The sequence below is a fragment of the Delphinus delphis genome, chromosome 5, assembly GCF_949987515.2.
Source record: "Delphinus delphis chromosome 5, mDelDel1.2, whole genome shotgun sequence".
NCBI lineage: Eukaryota > Metazoa > Chordata > Mammalia > Artiodactyla > Delphinidae > Delphinus > Delphinus delphis.
In genome coordinates this window covers 79,102,907-79,117,935 of record NC_082687.1, presented here as the reverse complement: position 1 = coordinate 79,117,935, position 15,029 = coordinate 79,102,907, and the positions used below count along the sequence as shown (strand labels likewise).

General features: G+C 33.5%; 1 pseudogene; it reads left to right on the top strand.

Moving 5' to 3' along the window:
• Positions 1 to 284: 284 nt before the first annotated feature.
• Positions 285 to 1,675, top strand: LOC132425486 (elongation factor 1-alpha 1 pseudogene; annotated as a pseudogene).
• The last annotated feature ends 13,354 nt before the right edge of the window (positions 1,676 to 15,029 follow it).

Sequence of the window (15,029 nt, the reverse complement as noted above, 5' to 3'; positions counted from 1 at the left end):
TTTGGGGGAAATATGACATGTAAGAGCAGAGGTAGAGGCATGAGAGATGGAGAAATAGAAATTATGGGTATGGTCAGTTTCTCTTTGAACTTAGCTGTCAGTGGAAGGGAGCTGGAAGAGAACATGGTGTCTGATGAATCTTATTTTCCCTTTTTTAAATTTGGGAGCAATCAGCCCATGTTTGAATATTGAATATCGATTAAAAGGAATAGGAAGGCTTTTTCACAGTGGGTTTACCACCAGAACACAGGTGTCATGAAAACCACTGCTAAATCTAAGGCAAAATGGGAAAGGAAATAACTCATATCAACATCATCATCATTGGACATGTAGACTCAGGCAAGTCTACCACTACTGGCCATCTGATCTACAAATGTGGTGGGATCAGCAAAAGAACCATCAAAAAATTTGAGAAGGAGCCTGCTGATATGGGAAAGAACTCCTTCAAGTATGTCTGGGTCTTAGATAACTGAAAGCTGAAACTGAGCTTGGTATCACTACTGATAGATATCTCCCTGTGGAAATTCAAGACCAACAAGTATTGTGTGACCATCATTGATGCCCCAGGACACAGAGACTTTATCAAAAACATGATTACAGGTACATCTCAGGCTGACTGTGCAGTGCCCTGATTGTTGCTGATGGTGGTGCTGAATTTGAAGCAGGTATCTCTAAGAATGGGCAGATCTGTGAGCATGCCCCTCTGGCTTACATACTGGGTGTGAAACAACTAATTGTTGGTGTTAACAAGATGGATCCACTGAGCCACCCTACAGCCAGAAGAGATACAAGGAAATCTTTAAGAAGTCAACACTTACATTAAGAAAATTGGCTACAACCCCAACAGAGCAGTATTTGTGCCAATTTCTAGTTGAAATGGTGACAAGAAGCTGGAACCAAGTGTTAACATGCCTTGGTTCAAGGGATTAAAAAGCTACCCATTAAGGTGGCAGTGCCTGTGGAACCATGCTACTTGAAGCTCTGGATTGCATCCTGCCACCAACTCATACAATTGACAAGCCCTTGTGTCTGCCCTTCTAGGACATCTATAAAATTGTTGCTATAGGTACTATCCATGTGGGCTGAGTGGAGACTGGTGTTCTCAAATCCAGCATGGTGGTCACCTTTGCTCCAGTCAGTGTTACGACTGAAGTAAACTCTATTGAAATGCACCATGAACCTTTGAGTGAAACTCTTCCTGGGGACAACATGGCCTTCAATATCAAGAAAATGTCTGTCAAAGATGTCCATTGTGGCAGTGTGCCTTGTGACACCAAAAGTGACCCACCAATGGAAGCAGCTGGCTTCACAGCCCAGATGATTATCTTGAACAATTCCAGCCAAAGCAGTGCTGAATATGCAGCTGTGCTGTATTGTCACACAGCTTAAATTGCTTGCAAGTTTGCTGAGCTGAATGAGAAGATTGATTGTTGTTCTGGGAAAAAGCTGGAAGATGCTTCCAGATTCTTGAAGTGTGGTGATTCCACCACCATTGATACGGTTCTTGGCAAGCCCATGTGTGTTGAGAGCTTCTGTGACAATCCTCGTCTGGGGCACTTTCGTGTTGGTGACATGAGATGTGGTTGCTGTGGGTGTCATCCAAACAGTGGACAAGAAGACAGCTAGAGCTGGTAAGGTCACCAAGTCTGCCCCAAAAGCTCAGAAGGTTAAATGAATATTATCCCCAATCCCTGCCACCCATGTCTTAATCAGTGGTAGAAGAACAGTCTCAGAACTTTTTGTCTCAGTTGGCCATTTAAGTTTAATAGTAAAAGACTGGTTAATGATAAAACACATCGTAAAACCTTCAGAAGGAAAGGAGAATGTCTTGTGGGCCATTTACATGTGTGTGCGTGTGTGTGACTATTTTAAGTTATTAGTTTTTAAAATCAGTACTTTCTAATGGAAACAACTTGACCACAAATCTGTCACAGAACTTTGAGACCCATTAAAACAAATTTTAATGAAGAACGTGTGTCTTCTTTTGGTCACCATTGTAACTTCCTATAGTCCTACTTAGGTAAAAGACTTTAATAGGAGTTTCCCAAAGCTTATTTATGGTGTACCATCAGCTGTAACTTCAGAATTTGGTAATTCTGAGTTAACATTTTTTTCTGCATAGGGATTTCGATTTTTTTCACCTTGCCAAAGTGGGAGGAATCACCTGTTTAAGAACATAGTGAAGAACTATGGGAAGAGTCTGTTGGTGCAACATTTCATAGGTTAGGACAGATAAGCAAAGAGTAACTTTGTTTATATGTAAGATGACTTATAAGAAGGACAAATTCTGTAATATTAAAGTTTGAGTGATATATTTAAGCTTCTGTATAATTACATCAATATTGAGTAAACTTGTTGGTATAATGTCAAATTTTAGTTTGCAGTTCTTGGAATGTGCATTCTCGCATTTACAGATATTAAAGTAGTAGAACCTAAAGTGTGAGGCTTCAATAGTATTGAGAACTGCCCTGCTACAGTTAATTGTATCCAGCTTCTAGGAAAAAGAAAAAATACTGGAAGTTGAGAAATAAAAAGGACTAGGAGACAGGAAAAAGTGAATTATATAAAAGAATGGGGAAGAATAATTGACATTCTGTAGAAGGCAAGTTACATGGAGAGAAGAGGATAGGCTTCAGGACACATGCAGAGTAGTTTTCCCCTGATTGGTAGAGACAATTCTGCCACTATAATGGGAGGGAAGGATAGAGTACCTGCAGAGATGCTGGAGAGAGATGTGGCAGGAGGGTGGAGGTGTTCCATTGGGTGGCTTGAAATCAGTCAGTGAAAGATGAGGAAAGGTCATCCACTGAGAGTAGTGGGGCAGAGATAAGGTTGAGGGATCCCATGAGAGGAAGTATATGGAAATCATTGTAGCAAAGAGTGAATGAATGAATTAAATAAGAGAAATGTACTAAAATAGACAAGTGAAACTGGAAGTTTTGTTGAATGTAGTGATAAAAGACATTTACCTCATAGGGTTATTGTGAAGATTAACTATTTGGCCTGGCATATAGTAAATGCAGCTATTATTAATATTGTCATGTTATAAATTCCAGATTATAAAATATTCTTGAGTGGAATTAAACACTTTAATGCAAAAGAATCACTGAATTGATTTTGGAAAAAATAGCAATGATTTTAGGGAATTTGCCTAAGAAGGAAGATGATTCTGGATAATAGAATTCAAGCGAGGCAAAGAGAAAAGCAAAGGCAAGAGTATATGTCTCACTCTGTCCATGATGATGGACATGCAAATACCTAGGCTAGCAACAGGCATCTGGTTGAAAAGGTAAACTGTAAACCATGTTCTAAAACCACAATAAACCATGGACTCTCCACAGGAGGCCAATAGGTGGCAATGCCGAAGTTGCACGTACAATTTAATTACAGGAGCTTCAAAGGAGTAGAGTTTATTAAGTTGGAGTAATAATAGCCATTAGGTAGAAGCATGGGTACTGTGACAGTTCAGCAATGCCCATTTGGATTGCAGTACCCATGAGAAAGAGGGAAGGGGGTTAAATGGAACACTTCATGTCTAACCATGGATAGCTTCACATCATGTTTATTCCTTTTGGCAACAAACATGTTTAAGCAATATGCTGATCAATGAGGTAGTCCTAGGAATAATGTGAAGGACAGAAATGGCAAGTCTCTATCCTCAGTCATTTGCCGTGGTAGTGAGAAAAAGAAGCTGGAAAAAAGGGCCACATCAGCCACGAAGGGGACACGCTGTATTTTTTGAGGCCACATAAAGGAAGATCCTGAGACTCTTCGAGACTTAAGAGCACAGTAGATGTCAGCCAAGCATAGACCTCAGGAATAATGTCTTAGGAAAAGGAACCCATATGCAATGGTCATGAACAGAACAGAATGCAGCACGCTTATAAAATTAAAAGACGTTTTGGCCAGAGCGTTGAGAGGGAGAGGAATAAGTGTTGAAAGATGAGACTGGTGATTTAGGCAGTGGTGAAAAGACAAAGTATTGCAGGTTTAGTTAAGAACTTTGACTTCTCTGAAACTAAAACCAGTAAGAAGTATATTATATTACACATGGAAGATATATGATGATATTTCCAGTAAAAAATGTGTATCACACTTGCTGCATTGTGGAGAGTACCCTGGGTGCAGGTGACACACCCTATGGAAGTATATAGTCAGAGAAGTGGTGGAGAGCAAGAGAGGAGGATGAAGTGTGTGTGTGCGTCTGTGTGAATATACATATGAGTTTACACATGGGAAATATCTCTCTCTGTCTTTCTGTCTCTGTCTCTCCTTTTGTTCTTCTCTCTCACACATACAATATAAGCAACAAGATGGTGATGAATTGGAAGTGGGAGAATAGGCTAAAATTGAAACAAATTAGATATTGCAGACATTACCATAACTGGAAGTGCAAAAATATTTATATTTATCCATAATAAGAATAAAATTGAAATCAAGAATCAATGTGTAACTATTTTTGAAAATATAAAGGGCAGCTCTACACAGTTTGATATTAAAATCTAAGGAAAATTCCACCACAAGTATGTGAAAAATTTGGCAGTTCATATGAAAGAGCTAAAAGTAAAGAAGCTGTACGTTATATTTTAGAGACACTCTTCAGTCTCCACTGAAAAAGCAAACAATATAACAATCAAATGTGGCCTTTACAGAACAGGGCTTTGTTAAAACACAGTTACTCTTCTGCATCTCTCTTTACTGGAAGGTTTTAATACATTTCTTTAATACCTTCTAGTTTACTGAAATATATATTTACTAAAATGCCCATAGAGATAACTTTCTTCTCACTTCAGTCCAGCCTCTATCATCATGAGGTACTTCACTTCCAAAATGCATTATGACACTTGTGTCATATCCCCTCAGCCACATTTCTCATGCTTGACAGAGTCTGTTCTCCAAGATTATTGTGACCACAGCTCTAAATTTCATCAGGTGTAATTTTTAAACAATTTTTTTTTTCAGTTTGATCTCACTCTGCACAGCAAATTTTATTCTGAACCTTTCATCCAAATATGTAAAACTGGTTTTCACTAGATTGGTAGACAAATATGATTTAAATTCTTTTTAACAAGAGTTCCCAAACCATATCTTTCATTATTTATGTGTTCCATTCAGATTATAAACTGACACTGAGAATCAAGGATTTAGTTGATACAAACATTTTCGTAAAATGTCAGCAATATAAAATTCCTGTCCTCACCTACTTCAGTATTTTTTCTATAAATTGGTCAGTCAGAATTCAAGTAAAAGTAATTTATTTTCAAAGTTTGAGATTGTATTAATCATACTTTATCTTTTTTGTCACATTTCTTGCCAACATTCCCAAATATTTCAGGCAGTGAGAAAGTATTTTCATTAACTGAGTATAAGAATCAATAGGCTCCATCTTTTAAACTACACCACTTTTATGACTGACAGTCAGAAGGGAAAAGAGTGGCAGATTACACTGCTATCAATAATGCCAGTTTAGAACTCTATAAGAGCAAAAAATAAATAAAATAGTCGATGAAAAATTTGTGCTCCCAAGAGGGGGTTTTAAAAGTTTAGAAATGATCTTTGTGATGCCCGTTGAGGAGTTTGATCTTTCTGACATTACAGTAGAGGCTCTTGAAAATAAGTGTACAAGATAGATCTATGTATAAAAGACCTAATCCATTTATAGACTGAAATAGTCCATTTACATTTTGTTTAAAAGGTATGAAGGGGCAATTGAAACAAGTTACAATTGACAAGAGAATGGATTTATGTAGTAGTTCAGATAGCTGTAGGAACTGGTTTTTATCATGGTTGACTGAGTGTGAACCACTACTTTCTCTTTACAAGTACTCTGATTTGAATTCTCATTAAGCTGTGTAAAACATCAGACTTTCAACTTAGTATGTATTCTAGAAATAAAGCTATTAAGTTTTCAGCAGCCATGGAAAGCCTATAATTTATATCTTAGATGATGAGTCTTCAGATGGCTGTAAAACTGATTACATTTACATTTTTTGATTTAATCATTTCTGTTAGCATTACAAAATGATAGCACATTGTTATACAAAGGAAAGCTAATCTTTCTGACTTATGGAAAATAAAAATACTACTAGAAAGTTTCCCTGGTTTATGCTCCATTCTTTGTTTCTGCAAATACCTGATAGTTTATCCTATTTATTTTGAAACTAGCATAATGTTTTTACTCTTTAATTCAGTGCAATGACCATGAGCTTGAGTTCAGCCCTACTCTCATTATAAAGTGCTACTTTGATCTAGTATTCAAAACTAGATGGAACTGAAGGCTGGGAGAGTAATTTATCATTTTGTGAGTATGACCACACAGCTAATAAATGGCATACTTGGTTTCTACATTTTATTAGCTAAATCTACCATATTTCATGTATATAACTCTGCCTCTCCAGGTCATTTGGAGATTAAAATTTACCAAAGTATGGGCCTATACAATCTCTTATAACCTATCACTAAGTACAAATTTATCCATTTCAAACTAAATATACTCAGTTGAGGAGATAGGGAGTAGGTGGGAGATCAGAGTTAGTGCCTCTGTTTCTCTTCCTTTAAGAACACATTTGGACTGGGAGGAAGATGTAAGTAAGTTCATTTTCCCAAATCAAATGAACTGTGTCATGGATTTCACCTGGACAATTTTTGTAAACATAATATTTCATGTTTATAAACATTTTAAAACTTATTTATAAACCAAAACAGCTCAAGGAAAATGTTAGTCTCAGCAGAATCAATTTTTTTTTAAGTAACCTGAATTTTTTGTGGTTGTTATCCTCATTATGCTAATTTGTAAGCATAATATAAGTAGTAACCTCATTTTGTAAAAAAAAAAAAAAAAAAAATGCAATAACTATAATTTTATACTCTCTGCTAAGCATAAATATAGTAAAACAAGTACCATATGGCTCATCATTATAAAAGTTAGTATTTCCACTTGCTTTGTAAATCTCTTCAATTTTATGGCGCATAGAAAGAAAACTAATTGCTAAGTGAGGTCATAGCATCCTCTTTCTGAAGCACTAAACGTTCATAAGCTCAGTATAAATTTTTTTAGGAGAAAACTAAGCTATATTTGTAAATGAAGACTATTATGATGTAATTATTATTTATTTCTCCAGCTTTTTATGAAATGTATGTTTACTGGGCAACTATCAAACAAATTTCATTATGGTCCTTTTTAGCCAAATAAGATGAATTTATTAAGAATACAATAATGAGCCTTTTTCGTAATCCAGTGTAAATTAGTTTTCACATGAATGAAGACTTTCACATGGCCAGAATTAAAGTCTTTATGAAACTGATATAAAATGATTTAGTTATGCAAGCATTATATTTTGTCTTAACTTTTTGTTAAATCAGCAATTAGTTTGAATCTTACAAATTGTATTTCTTTTGTAAGATTATTCTTTATTTGCTAATTTCATCAGTATGATAGATATGCTGTATAAAGAAGGAAATAACATCATAGACAGTTTTGGACTTAAGGCAGTAGAAACTGTTTCCATTGCTTACAAACTATTATTAATGTGATTCTGGCTCTAGGTGTGGTCATAATAAACATAAATCAAAATATTTTAGGAAAGTTGCAAAATAACTTTTAAATATTTGGCAAATAGACTATTGTTAGCTTCAGGCTTCGGTGGTGGTGATGGTTGTATGTGTGTGTGTATGTGTATTGAACAAAATTGGCAATATACTTTTTTTATATATAATTTAATGAGTGACTGTGTTAAAAGAATTTGAAATTATTGTGTGTTTTTAGAAAATGTGACATGTGTCACTTATGTAGAATAGAAAAAATATAGTCATTGACCTTTCATCATTTTATTTTGTATATTTCAAAAGGCTTTCATGGTCTTTGTATTATTTTTGAAGATAAATATGTACATCGTTATTACATCAGTTACATTATAAACATGAAAGAAATTAAAAACCACATACACAGTAATATTAGGTTAACGCTAGATTTTAGATTAACTAGTAGCATACAAGGAAAATCAAATGTTTCTGTGTACTTTGTAAAAAAAATGACACTTAGATATTTTTTTCAGTCCATGCAATTGGTAAAAATGTCATATAGGAAAGATAAACAGCACTAAGAGAAGGTAATAGGAAAATTTGTGATTGGAACACTCCATTTGATCTTAATAAGCCTGATTCAGATTTTCAACATTATATCTTCTCACTATTTTGAATAGTCAGTGCCGTGTTGCTTGCCTTCATGATCTCAGCAGGAGCTGATTTTCTAATCTGACACACTAATTGGATTAAAGTGACTAATTGATTAAAGTATTTATATATGCATTTTCTCAAAAGTATTTCTACAGTAGTAAGAATTTCTATATCACCACTGTAGAGCAACTAGAAAAATGTATGGGTAGAAGGACTATACATTTATACCACTTATAATCACTCAAATTATGTCCATTTAGATTCATACTTTGAACTCCAGGAGGCACCAAAAATTGTTCTTTTGACACTAAAATTATATTTCAATGCAGTTTACAAACCTACTGTATATTAATTAGAATAGTGCTTAGTGAGACAGAAATAATAAATTATTTATATTCAAGACTTACACCTCATAGAACCCTGAAACCACCCTTAGGTGATTCATAGGATCCTGAGAAAATGCCCTGCTGCCAAAAAATACAGATTTAAAGTAGTTCATCACTTTTTCTTACACTACATGTTTGAGTACTTCTCTCTATACAGTTATCAGTTGATCAGAAAAATTTAAAAATCACTTTTATATCTGATAAATTACTGTTATTCTGATTTAGTGATTAAAAGATGGAATTGAATAAGTGATTCATTATTTGATAATCATATGGAATATTTTATCCTTTAAAACATGGATAAAAATAAAGTTAGAATACTGCAATGGGAATATAATGAATGATAAATGTTCAGTGCATAACAGAAAAAAAATTAAGTAGTTTTAAATGTAATTTTTATTTTCCAAGGACCTAAAAACGTAATTTAATAATTTAGTACATAATTTAAGCCCTGAAATTAGAACATTCAAAGATACAAAATCAAATCTTAATATTGTCTTAACCAGTTCCTATCCACCTAGGAAGATTTAATTATTTGCTACTTTTTATTCATCTATTACATGGTAACCAAGTGTATTTTCTAGAAGTACATGTTAAATATGTTTGTATTGGAATAAAATATTGAGTATTAATAAGTATGGCAAATTACAGGTTAATATTTTCCCTTGTTTTATAAAACATTTTTCTATTTTATTTTAACACAAAATATAAGATTTCAGTGCGAAGACTATTTGGATACATGAAAAATAAATTTAGTTTAGTTTATGTAATTGATCTTATTACTTAAGACTCATTTTGAAAAAAATACATCTGAATTAATTAAAATTACTTAATTATAATGTTTATAAATATATACCTTTTTTGGAAAATAAATATGACAATATGTTATATATCAAGAACTCATACTATTTATAATTCCAATTCAGTAACTATTTTTATGAATTTATCCTAGGGGAATTTTATCAAATACTTCTGTTTGAAAACTTAATTAAAACATTATTTTTACTCCACATTATATACATTTATAGAGCCAGAACAATGTTCTAACATGCTTGTACCACCAAAGCTTCATTAAAATAATTGGATAATTTGATATGCAATATCATATTTAATTTTCATTTCCTTTGACACACTTTAATGTTTGATACCCATAGTATCTATTCTCTGAATTTGGGGTTTTCTACTAGTTTCACAGATATTTAGGATGTATTATATGTGTTATAATACCTGGAATTATATATAGTATATTTAATACTTAAAAATTAAATATATAAATATATTTGAAAAATTAAAGGTCTTTAATTACTGACATATTCTATATTTCATTATTCTTATGCTTGAATTTTAAAGAAAAATGCATCTTCATACACAACTTATAAACATATTTGTTATGCTTGTCATATTATTTGTAACATGTATTGTAGTATGATATTTAGCATGAGTAATTTAGAATATGAGAAATACTAAAATTTAAATATTCCCAGACAGATCATCATAAAATCTTAATATGAACAGTATTTTTATAATATCTTCCAACTTAAAATTTGACGAATGTATGGTTTTATAATATAGTTAGAATCAACACAAACTAATGAAATTGGCATCCGGTATCTCTCAAGTTAAAAAAAAAAGAGAGAAATTTCAGAGTTTAAGAATGGAATAGTAGTATTATTTTTTATAAATTTATTTATTTATTTTTGGCTGCATTGGGTCTTTGTTGCTGCATGCGAGCTTTCTCTAGTTGTGGCGAGTGGTCACTACTCTTCATTGCAGTGTGTGGGCTTCTCATAGCGGTGGCTTCTCTTGTTGCAGAGCATGGGCTCTAGGCGCACGGGCTTCAGTAGTTGTGGCACTTGGGCTCAGTAGTTGCTGTACACGGGCTTAATTGCTCTGCGGCATGTGGGATCTTCCCAGACCAGGGCTCGAACCTGTGTCCCCTACACTGGCAGGCGGATTCTTAACCACTGCACCACCAGGGAAGTCCTGGAATATTATTATTTAAACTAAAGCTTGATATTGTTTATTTATAAATACAGAACTAAATCATCATCACCAGAATCTTAATGAATCTTAATGTTCTCTCCATAAACACTTTCATATAATCGAGTTTATTTTGTAAATGAAGATTAGCTAATATATTTACAACATGCCGTGAGAACCCATTTTTAAGCTTTATTGAATTATAACTGGTATACAAAAAAATTGCATACATTTCATGCATACATTTTGATGAGTTTGGATATATGCAAACACCCATGATACCATCACCACAATCAAAATACTAGACATATTCATCACCTCCAAAAATTTCCTCATGTGGTTTGCTTGTTTTTTGTTTTTTATTGTAAGAACACTTAACATGAGATCTAACTTCTTAACATACTTTGACGTGCACAATACAGTATTGTTGACTATTGGCACTATGTTGTACAGCAGATCTCTAGAACTCATTCATCTTGTATAACAGAAACTTTGTACCCTCTGAGCAACTTCCCACTCCCTCCTCACCTCAGCCCCTGGCAACCTCCATTCTACTCTGCTTCTATGAGTTTGACTATTTGAGATACCTTGTATAAGGGGAATTGTGCAGTGTTTGTCCTTCTGTGACCGGCTTATTTGACTTACTGTGACCTCTAGGCTCATCTAGGTTATCACAAATGACAGAATTTCCTTCTTTTTTAAGGCTGGATAATATTCTGTTGTATGTACATACCACATTTTCTTTATCCATTCACCTGGCAGTAGACATTTGGGTTGTTTCCACATCTCAACGATTGTGAATGATGCTATAACAAAAGTGGGGCTGCATATCTCTGAGATCCTGATTTTGAAAACAAAGAGGAGCAACTGATAGCCTTTAGGAAAATAACTAAATTTGCTAAAAAATTTTAAAAGGATTTCTGAGCCATATTTATTTGACGAAGCTTTTATTGTTACTCTTTTTAGGAAAAACATGTTTATATTTTCCAATAATGTTGGTTCCTCATGTTTAGAATTTTCAAGACAATTCTAGTGTGTTAATACAAAAACTAATTTTTCTGATTGCTTAATGTTTCATATCAGTGATTATCTGATATTCTTATTTCTGATAGTAAATGTGTGATAACATAAAGCACTTTCATTTTATGGAAGCTCTGTGTTCCATGCTGAATATTCAGGAAAATTTTGATTATATAATATATAATTTACTATTGTAAGCTTATATCACTTTTTTTTCAGAAAGTTAAAAAGTGAGGAAAGTGCAAATGATTGAAGGATTCATAGATTAAGTAGGCCAAGCATAAATAGGGAATAGTGGGGACTGTGACATTCTGGGAAGTGCATGCTTGTTTCATCTAAAAGGAAGAATCACTACTGAGTTCCACTTAATTGTCACATGGAAATGTGGTACCATCATTGACAGTTATTCTAATTATGTTCTAGAGAAATAGGGCATTTAAATTTTTATTTGAAAGTTTCCATTTTTTAAATATTAGCTATTCACCTTTTAAAAGATATAAGCCTACATGATAGAAACCAAATAAAATGCATCTCAGGTCAGGATGCAACATAAAAGGAAATTTGTAATTACAGTGATTAAACAACTGTAGGAAGTAGAAAGAGAAGTGGTATCACGGCAATTACAATAAAAGATTTCAGTGAATTCTAAGTGGGTGAATATTTAGAAACAATATACGACATAATAATTTCAAAGAATGAAGCAGGAATAAAGAACAAATTGATAGCATGGAAAAAAGAAGCAGTGATATGGAGGATCTACTTGAAAACAATACCTCAGAATGCAGAGAAAAAGGACAAAATTTTGGAGGAAAAGACAGAGACTGTGCAATAGGTGGGACTGGCCAGATATAGCTCACATATGGAAAATTAGTGTGTAAAAATATTTTAATAGATATGCTGCTAAATATAATACAGAAAAAGGAAGATTTATTTTCTACATCTATACATACATTAATAGATATAGATTTTCATATAACTTTAAAGCATGGAAAAGAAAAATCCTTCTAGAATCTAGGCATAAAATTGTTTTTTGCTATCAGGGAAAAATAATAAAAACAAACTCAGTCCACAACCAATCAAATTGTTAAAAGATAATGGAATAAGATGTGCGAAGTTTCGTGGATAAAAGTCATCATAAACATACGAAGTTGATCACACACCCACACTTGCAGCACATGGACACTTACTCCTTCAGTCTCAGGGACCCTTGTGTTCTGCTGTGAGTCATGTACTCCCAAGTCAGGCCTCCTTCCATCTCATTTTTGAGACCATCCTAATGAGGTGTCTCTTAATGCCTGGCTACTACTCAGGGAAGCCTGAAAACAAAATCCCCTGGGTGGAACAAAACTTTGGCTTTCTGTTGTGATGAGGATGCAGCCAGGAATACTTACAGCAGCAACAGCAAATGTAAGCTAATTTTTATTGTAGTATCTTTAATTAAATATTACTTTAGGTAGTGTAAATATATAGCCCAAAGCTCCATATACTTGTTGAAAGGCTTTCCACTGTCTTTTCTTTTTCAGTTAACTCCTATTCTATAGTGCCCTGAATATTGAGAAACTAATACAAAGATAATGCTCTAAAAATAGAAATATAATAAAATTTCAATAATCAAACCTTTATTATTTGGGCTAGTTATTATGGCTTAGGAGAATCATTTTTCCAGTTTATGATGTTTTCTTTCTTTCTCTCTCTCTCATCTATTTAACTTCTGAAGTAGATCTTAATAATCTGAGAGAACATATATATACATATATAGCCATATACAATCATTTGCATATATTAGTATGAATTTGTATTGTTCTTTTAAACAAATACGTGCAAGTAAAAAAAATGGAATAATAGTCAACAAATAAGAATCTAACTAAAAGCCTTTGTTTGTGTGCATATGTATGCTTTGCAATGTTTAGGTGAAATAAAATACTATGTATATACTCTGTGATTTTGAAAGTCAACCTGCTTTAAGCTGTCTCTAAAATAACTTTTATGTTCACTATTTTACTTTAAAATGTAAATATCAAACTTCAAATTTGTTGTGACTAATAGATGAATTCAATTACATCTCTTTGAGTGAAAAGAAATATTCATGATGCATTCCAAGATACAAAGTCATAACAGTACAGAAATGTGAGGATATTATTAGACAAATTTTTAAACTTCAGGAAGGGTAGTCTCAAGGAAGATAGTTGCTAAATGTTGATGAATTACAGGTTGCTCACTGCATTAATTCCCTACAGCAGCCATAAAATATTACCTCAAAATAAGTAGCTTAAACAAACACAAATTTATTTTCTCACTGTTTTGGAGACTAGAAGTCTGAAGTTAAAATGTTAGTAGTACTATGCTCCCTATGAAGGCTTCAGGAGAGAATCTTTCCTTGCCTGTTCCTAGCTGGTGGCCCCCTGGAATCTTAGATATTCCATGACTCATAGCTATGTCACTTCTACCTCTGCTTCCATCTTCACAGGGCCTTCTTCTCAGTGTGCCCTCCCTTTTTCCTATAAGGACATCAGTCATTGGATTTAGAAGTCATCTAATCCAGTATCACCTCACCTTAACTTGATTACATCTGCACAGACTCTATTTTCAAATAAAGTCACATTCACAGGTACCAGGAATTAGAACTTGAACATATCTTTTGGGGAGATACAATTCAACCTACTACACTAACTAATATCTAGAGTTCTAAAAGAAAGCAAACTTAGAATTGCCTGTGCCCCAGTATCAGCGGCTTAGGGCTGCATCAGTGAGAAAAAAAAGTCTTCTGCAATTATTCAGAAGCCAATTTTAAGAAGGAAAGGAAGTTGAATCTTCTTGCTACATCCAAACTTTTAAACATCCAAAGGAGGTTTTGTCTCTCCAGAACTCAGTTCAGCCCAGGTAATGGGAGATGCAAGAGGCAAGAGATGTGGGGATATATGTATATGTATAACTGATTCACTTTGTTATAAAGCAGAAACTAACACACCATTATAAAGCAATTATACTCCAATAAAAATGTTAAAAAAATAAAATAAAATAAAAGTGAGCTTTTGTGGAATGGGCTGGCATATTTCAGACTGGATTAGAAATAAACCAATCAGCTGTGGCAAAAGCAGAAGGAGGGCTCAAAGGAATGCTGTCAGGAAATGTAATTTTTAAAAAAAACTATTTCTAGTAAGATATGTATAAAATACTTTTCAAATCTATCAGAAAATAATTACTTTATATTCAGGAGAATAGATAACTGGAGGAGAATATCCTGCCTCGGTTAAGCAGAATGATCCTTTATGAATACCTGTTTGACACCAGAAATTTCATTATTTGACTAATGATTAAATTCTGTCCTTTCAACTTAACTGATAGCACTATCATAGAAGAAATGAGACAATCGATGATGTGGAAACACACACACTCTGATAGTTGGCAAACACTAATCTTGAGGATGTTTCTTCTTCCAAAATAAGTATTTCATTAAAATATATGGAT